This window comes from Macaca thibetana, chromosome 2, assembly GCF_024542745.1.
Source record: "Macaca thibetana thibetana isolate TM-01 chromosome 2, ASM2454274v1, whole genome shotgun sequence".
NCBI classification, from domain to species: domain Eukaryota; kingdom Metazoa; phylum Chordata; class Mammalia; order Primates; family Cercopithecidae; genus Macaca; species Macaca thibetana.
The window spans coordinates 36,998,265-37,006,944 of NC_065579.1; positions in this window are offsets into that span (position 1 = coordinate 36,998,265).

The following is an 8,680-nucleotide window of genomic DNA, read 5'->3' on the forward strand; positions in this document are numbered from 1 at the left end:
ATTGAATCTGAGATGATTGAGCAAATGGATCATTTGTGCCAAGCTAAGGGATATTTGGCTTTCCAAGGATCCCCTTACAAAGAGAAGCTGTGATCAGTATACCACTGTAGGTAGGAATTTTAGAAGTGAAAGGAAAGAGGTCTCTGAGTGGCCTTACCTTATGGACAGTATAACTGGTGGAGGCAGGGGAGTGGTTGTGGACATGTGAACTCTGGGGCTGTAAAATCGGGGGAAACACGGCATGGTACAGTCCTGTCTTTCAGGCATTTGGGAGGATGCCTGACAAAATGTTTGACAAATATTCTTGAGATGGTTGCAGAAGGGCGTCAGTTCAAGGCAGCTAGAGTGGAGGAGGTACACCTTGGAGCCGACAAGCCTGCTGCGGAGCCACACAGGCACCCATGATTGCTAATTTCTGTCCCCAAAGGGACAGAAGCGGGAGAGGGATCCCAAAACCTAAATGAGAAATGTGCATGTACTTTTATTTTTCCTTTCCCTTTCTCTCTGCAGAAAGAACGGAGGGCACGATCTCTCAGGCACGGGCTGCTGGGAGGCTCCGTGGAACCTGCCTAAGCTGGTGGCCATCCCAGCTCTGCAGGGTGGTTGGTTGAGAAGGTGACCACCGTTGAGATGTGCCAGAGGCAGGTATGCACAGGGGACACTGGGCGGGCCAGGCTGCTTGCCTACAAATCTATCTTCGCTTACAGCAGAGGGGAGAGAGGCTTCTTAGTGAGCCAGTGCTTTCTTCTTCCACTTTTGTCTCAGTCTACTTTGTCCCTTTCTCCTTTACCTCCTCTCTTCCTCCTGCAGGTTATGATTCTTCCCAGATGACAATGTGGCTGACTGGGTCAGGAATCCTACCCAGGAAAGATGCGGAGGTGACCTAATTCTCAGAGTAAGCCAGGCTGGAGGCCTTTGCTCTGGGAAGTGTAGCTCCTTGGGGTGTGGCTGTATCATAGGTGTGTACATGGCTTAGCAAGGGATTCAGGCACCCACACCATCGCCTCTCCCTAGCCCGGGTCTGGGTCTGTGCCTGGTTTATGTCCTCAGTCTGGCCCTGCAGCTGCATCTCACTGCACCCAACCAGAATATGAAAGTGAGCTCTTGGTGGGACCCTAGTAGCCTCCTCTCATACAGCTGGGAAGGAAATGTTCCCCTTACTTCCCAAATGCTTGCTTAGTGGAGGAGAGCTCCAGGGTGCAGGTGGCAAGATCAAAGGATGACTGTTAGTTGTGAAATTCACTTTTCCAGCTTCCTCTGGACACTCCCTCTGACAGGTTATGGGAACAAGAAGCCTACTGGAGCACGAAGCAAATTCATAGGAAGAATCTGAACATTAGGATGGAAGTTCTAGTGCTCCAGTTCCAAGAGCAGAAGACCCAAGTGGGGGACTTTCTTCTCTTTGTCCTCCTGCAAACCCCTGTCCCCCCTTCACTCCCTTCTCCACCCCTCCCTTCATCACTCCCTCTAGGTTTTCTCCCCCAAATCTTCTCCTTCCACTGCTGCCCCCTCTCCCTTTCACTCTCACGCTTCAGGTCTGGAATCTCCATTAAGCACAAAGGGCCTCACGGGGTCTGTGTCTTTAGGGGTTAAATCCTCTGGAGTTGGAGCATTTATGAAATTAGGCCCCACAATGGTTTAGGTAAGAGAATGTTGTCCTAAAAAATGAAGAAGCGGCCAGGCACGTAACTCCAGCACTTTGGGAGGCCAAGGCGGATGGCTCACCTGAGGCCAGGAGTTCGAAATCAGCCTGGCTGACATGGCAAAACCCTGTTTCTACTAAAAATACAAGAATTAGCCAGGCATGGTGGTGGATGCCCGTAATCCCAGCTCGGGAGGCTGAGGCAGGAGAATAGCTTGAACCTAGGAGGCAGAGGTTGCAGTGAGTTCAGATAGCGCCATTGCACTCCAGCCTGGGTGACAGGCAAGACTCCGTTTCAAAAAAACAAAAACAAAAACAAAAACAAAAACAAAAACAAAGGAAGAAGAAGCCCTGCCTCTCCAAACTGCACACATTCCTTGAGCCCCTGGCCTTCCTCTGTGGCCCTTTTCTTCCTTCTGGTGCCCCTGCCGGCCCAGGGCTAAGAGGATTCCTATGAATGGTGAGGTTACACAATGGGCAGGGAGCTCTGAACCGTGCTCCCATTTCCTCCCCTTTTTCTAGGGTGTGTAACTGCCCAGGGCCTTCACAATTTCCAGTCCTGCATGGAAGACTTGTCTGGATATTGGCAAATACTTGGATGAAATGCAGGAGCGCACACTTGAGTTTATTTTTGTGTGGGTCGCCATCAGACTGGGAAGGAATGGGGTGAGGATCTAAGAATGGGCACATTCTGGCGGGTGAATAAAGAAAGACCATTTTGAAATATCAGTGTAACCCCAGACACCTGCCTTTTCTGCAAAGCTACCTTATACTGAGTGAATACTGATATTGTGGATGTGCCATTGCTGCCTGGAAAGATCCTCTGCTCTTGGCAAGAGGCAGCAGGGAATGTGAAGAGGCCCCTGAGTTTGCAGGAAAGGGCCTAGGGCAGGGTTTGTGCCTTCTGGGGCAGGGCTGGTGTGATGGAAGAGTGCCCCCTAGTGAGTCACATCTCCAGTTGCTGGGGTCAGCTCAGCCCAGGGCTCCCTGGGTGGGTCTTGGGTCTGAGGTTGGGGGTGAGGGTAGGGGGAGGGGAAGGGATGTTTGGGACAGGATTTCATCCTGGGACAGGTGTCTCTCAGACCTCTCCAAGAATGGACTCATGGCTCCAGTTGTGTTTCGGCACTTTCCTCCCATTTCAGCCTCTGCTGGGTTTTCATGTGGTCTTTAAAGAGATACCATCTTTAATATAAACAGCCTCATATCATTGACGTGGGAAAACACCTTGCATTCACTCACCCGTTCACCCTTCCATATATCTATTCCGTCATGTATTTTATACCTTCAATCAACAAATATTCCCTGCGCACCTGCTCTGAGCCAGCCCCTGTGAGTCAAAGGGGGCTTTCCTTCTTGCAGGGCTGGGAATGCCCACTGGGTGCAGGGGAAAAAGAAACAAGTACACTACAAAGTGGAGAGTTACACCTTGAAGGAAGGGAGCATGGGCACAGGGAGGCAGTCATGACGGGCTTCCTGGAGGAGGTATTTCTCAAGCTGAGTGCTGAAGGCCAAGTTGAACAGTGAGGTGTTTTCCCCAGGCTGGCATCTGGAGAACCTGCACTAGAAGCACAGACCCCTGGTTCACTAAAACAGTGAACTGTTGAACCATTCTTGGATGGCAGGAACTGTTGAACCATTCTTGGATGGCCATTGATCTCCAGTCATCCATATGTCCCTGCCTAGGAGTAATCCTGGAGGGAAGGAGGACTACAAAGGCACATGGAAACTTGAGTGGAGGGTGCTGGATATGTTTACTCTCTTGACTGTGGTGTACATATGACAAAACTTACCAATCAAACTGTGCATTTTAAATAGGTGAGTTTATTATATATTAAGTATACCTCAAAAGAAAAAGGGGAAAAAATCAAATAGTTCTATAATGTAAGAAAGCAATCCCCTGTTTTACTCTTCCCCCCTCCACCAAATTCCATTCCAAAGAGACAATTGCTTTAAACATTTTTAAAATTTTATTATTATTATTATTATTATTATTATTATTATTTCTTGAGATGGAGTCTCGCTCTGTCACCCAGGCTAGAGTGTAATGGCGCGATCTCAGCTTACTGCAACCTCTGCCTCCCGGGTTCAAGCGATTCTCCTGCCTCAGCCTCCCAAGTAGCTGGGATTACAGGTGCCTACCACCACGTCTGGCTAATTCTTGTATTTTTAGTAGAGATGGGGTTTTGCCATGTTGGCCAGGCTGGTCTCGAACTCCTGACCTCAGGTGATCTGCCCACCTCGACCTACCAAAGAGCTGGGATTACAGGTGTGAGACACCATGCCCTGGCCTAAACTTTTTAAGATGTTCTATGTTTACATTTGAATTTCTATAGAATATTCTTATTTTTCTTCTCTTAGTATGTTTTTGCTTTAGGTGTTATCTACCTCATTCCTGCTATAGAAGATTAGGATTGTACACCACACACACATCTTTCCTTCATCCTCTTGACATGGCTACACAACATTTTTGGTTAAGTTACTATCCAATGTTTATATTATTGTGACTATGTAAACATTGTTAAGAACAGAATCATATACTGTGCTGTGATTAAATTTTCTTTCTTACACAACTTTTGTCTTGATTGAAGTTAAACTTGGCCTCATTTTTCATCTGCTTGGTGTTCTACATATTTAGCATTAAGTTGCGCCAAAATCGACACACATAACTCTAAGTTTCCCTCAATGAATGTAGACCCACTGGTGTTGTATCAGGTCTATCTCTCGTGGCATCCCACCTGGAGAATTGGGATGATACACTCTCTGGTCCTACCAAACAGCTTTCATCCTCAGATCGCCCTCCATCTTCACTGTGGCCCTTCCTCTCAATTCTCTTCTGTGTGGTTCCTCATTTCCTGGGTTCGTTTTCTCCCTCTTTCTGGGTTTACTTGTCTAGTCGCTTTCTGAGAATGGATCTGCAAGAGGCAAATTTTTAAAAAACCACTTGTGTCTCAAAGTGGCTTTATTCTACCCTCATACACTGTTGATAGTTGCCTGGGTATAAAATTCTAGGTGACAAAGAATTCTCCCTCTGTATTTTGAAAGAGTTGCTTCATTGTCTTCTTGCTTTTGGTGTTGCTATTGAGAAAAATAATGTACTTCTGACTGATGATCTCTGGATATAAACTGTTTTCTCTTTCTCTGGAAGCTCACAGGATTTTCTCTGCATGCCTGATGTTCTGAAGTTTCCCAGTAATGTGCCTTGATATGTTTTTATCCTTTATTCTGAGTCTTTGGTGAGCCCTTCAATCTGGCATCTCATGTCCCTAAGCTCTGGGAAATTTTCTCAGATGATTGAGTTGTTACTTTTCTCCAATTTATCAGTTCTCTCTTTTGGAACTTCAATTATTTGGATATTAGACCTCCCCAAATGATTCTCCAACTTTTGATTTTTTTCCTATTATCTTTTCTGGGAAATTTCTTCCCTTTTTAATTTGAACCCTTCTATAGTTTTGCTGTCATTTTTAATTTTCAAGAGCTGTTTCTTGTCCAGGGTTCTTTTTTATAACATCATCTTCTTGTTTCCTGAGTTAATTATCTTCTCTTATCCCTCTGGGGGTAGTAATTATAATGAAAATTATTTTCTTATTCCGATCTTCACATTTTCTCTGTTTCCTTAAAGTTCATTATGTTCTGTTTGTTTGTTTTGGTTTCTGTTTTTTTGTAGTTAAGGCTTTCCTCAAATGACTTTGATTCTTGGCTGTCTGATCCTATTTAAGAATGAGGCAGTTAGCAGCTGACGGAAGCCCTGTGTGGGAGCAGAGCTGGATTCTTGGAGGGTTTCACAGAAAAAGGGTGGGATAGGATTCTGGCCCTAATATTGGGGACCCCAAAGTAGCAGAATATGTAGGTCGTTTCCCTTGGGCCAGCAAGATTTCCAGTGAAGAATCCTGTGAGCCTCCTGCCTGGAGGCTGGCAGATGAAGCAGAGTGAGGAGGGGGCGATGAAGGGGGTTGGAAGGAATAAGCGTGACCAGGACCCCACCACTGCCATCCCTGCCTTTAGGCTTTCCAGATGATAACTCTCCAATTTGGCAGCGAGGAGGGATACGGAGTAAGGGGTTGATCTTCCCTTCATGAAGTGAGGGAGAGGATCTTGGAGCGTGCTCCCCTTCTTCAGGTTCTTACTCACAGCCCTGTTTTGGATCTCACCGTGGCCCACTTCAAAGAGGTGTCTGGTGCCTCCTAAGCTTGTTGGAGATTCTTCCCTAAACGTTCAGCAGGGAGAGAGGAAAGAATCTCGTTTTTCTGCTTCCCCCTTTCCAGAATTTTGTTGACATCCCTCTCCTGCTTCTCCTCTCCTGCCTTCTTTCGCCGAAGGGTTTGGCTTTTTCTTTCATCTCTTGCCTTCCAGCAGGCGGAGTTTGGGGCAGAGCCAGGGTGAAGGTATTCACTGCTCGGTTTAGCTTCCTCTTTCTTTTTCCCACTGAGGTGGCTCATTCCAGGCCTTGTCAGGACTGGTGTGGGCACCTGGGCCAGGAAGCTGGCAGGCTCAGGGCTGTTCATCTGGTTCTGCCACTTCAGGGCTTGCTTTCCATGCTGCGGGCTGGGCTCCCATACATCCGCCAAGGGTAAACCCAGGGGTGGGGATGCTTCTGTGAAGGCAGTACACTGGATGGACTCTGTGCTTCAGCACTCCAGGGCCAAAGCCAAGACCTTCCAAAGAAAAACTTGAGGTCCTGGGTTGCAGAGGCCCAGGGCTAATCCTAGGACCCCAGGGGGAGCATGATGCTCCCTTCAGACACCACCTTGTCTTCACCAAACCTGCTTATCCAGGAAAAGGCTGACCCAGAGCTGCCTTTGGGTGTAATTGGGTAACCTTTCCTCTTCGTATTCGTAGGAGAAGGCGGTGGGAGAGAGCTCTGCCTACTCCAGGCCCACCTTTTGCTGTCTTCTGAGGGCACAGCTACGCTTCAGCCCCTTTGGGAAAGTTCTGCTCTTTGACCTGGCAGGGTTGGGGCTGGAGTGTCTCTTAGGAGATACGATAATGTCTGCTTATTTTGTGCAGAAGCCCTCACGGTGTGTTGTGTGGGCACTGGTTTAAAATACCAAGGAGATTCCATAATCAGTGTTCTTCTTTAGAGATTCACAATGACATCGATCTCTATGAAGAGGCTGAAAATTCCTGCAGGAAGGAAACCACATATTTTGTTTAAGGCACCCACATAAGTGAAGACAGACTGAAATAAATTAGATGATCTTAAAGGATATCAAGCAAGAGACAAACTGGAGTACGGAGCCTAACATCCTAGTAGAGAATAAGATGGCTCCAGTGTTGAAGACCACGAATACTGCAGTCTTAGTTAAGATAGTCATTGGCTAAACTCTGTTGGGGCTCTGGTGTTTCCTGGTTCCCCAGCTTGCTTTCTCAGACCTTTTTGGCAGGACCCATCTTGCTCACCCCAGCACAAATCCAAAGTGACTGGCGCAGGAGGAGAAATGGAATCCAGCACTTGCATAGAGGGGTTGGCCCTGGAGAGGCACACAGAGTTTTGTCCTAGGAGTCAGAGGGAAGTATCAGAGAAACGTAGGCTAGGCAGAGATGAGAGCACAGGAAGATGGGAAAGACAGGGACCATGGAGTAAGAGCAATTACTAGTATTTCTTTTTCTTTTCGAGACTGAGTCTCGCTCTGTCACCCAGGCTGGAGTGCAGTGGCGCGATCTTGGCTCACTGCAACCTTTGCCTCCTGGATTCAAGCAATTCTCCTGCCTCAGCCTCCTGAGTAGCTGGGGCTACAGGCACATGCCACCATGCCCAGCTAATTTTTGTATTTTTAGTAGAGATGGGGTTTCACCATGTTGGTCAAGCTGGTCTCAAACTCCTAACCTCGTGATCTACCAGCCTTGGCCTCCCAAAGTGCTGGGATTACAGGCGTGAGTCACCGCACCTGGCCGCAATTATTAATATTTTTGGATGGTGTTGTACCTGCATTTTTAGTAAGCTGTGACAATATAAAAGGGTGTAATAAAATTCAACCATTTGGGTGTATAATTTGAGAAATTTTGGTAATTATATGCAATTGTATAACCGCAACCATAATAAAGATTTAGATCATTTCCATCTATTTGTTTATTTATTTTTATTTTTTGAGACACGGTCTCACTCTGTCACCCAGGCTGGAGTGCAGTGGCGTGATCTCGGCTCACTGCAACAACCTCCATCTCCCAAGTTCAAGCACTTCTCTTGTCTCAGCCTCCCAAGTAGCTGGGATTACAGGTGCACATCACCATACCCGGCTGATTTTTTTGTATTTTTAATAGAGACGGGGTTTCACCATGTTGGCCAAGCTGGTCTTGAACTCCTGACCTCAAGTGATCCACCTGCCTCCATCTCCCACGGTGCTGGGATTACAGGCGTAAGCCACCACGCCCAGCTTCTCCATCTATTTAAAAGTTTCCTTGTTACGCTTGCAGGCAAGCTCCTCCCTTGACCTCCAGCCCTGCCTCCCAGGTTCAAGGGATTCTCCTGCCTCAGTCTCCTGAGTAGCTGAGACTACAGGTGCCCCCCACCACGCCTAGCTAATTTTTGTATTTTTAATAGAGACAGGGTTTCACCATGTTGGCCAGGCTGGTCTCGAACTCCTGACCTCAAGTAATCCACCCACCTCGGCCTCCCAAAGTGGTGGGATTACAGGCATGAGCTACTGTGCCCGGCCCAGACTATATTTTCATTTATTTTTGTGAATAGTTTGGAATGGAATTGCTGGGTATGTGGAAAGTGTATGCTTAACTTTGTAAGATACCACATGATTTTCCAAAGTGCTGTGCTGTTATACATTCCCATCAATAACGTGTGAGAGTTTTAGTTGCTCTTCATCTGTCAACACCTGGTATTGTCAGCCTTTTAAATTTTACCCATTCTAGTGGGTAAGTAATGGTGTTTCATTATGGTTTTAGTTTGTAACTCTCTGATGACCTGTGATATTGAACATCTTTTCCTGTGGTTATTGGCCACTCACACATCTTCTTTTATAAAATATCTGTCCAGGCCGGGTGCAGTGGCTCACATCTGTAATCCCAGCACTTTGGGAGACCAAGATG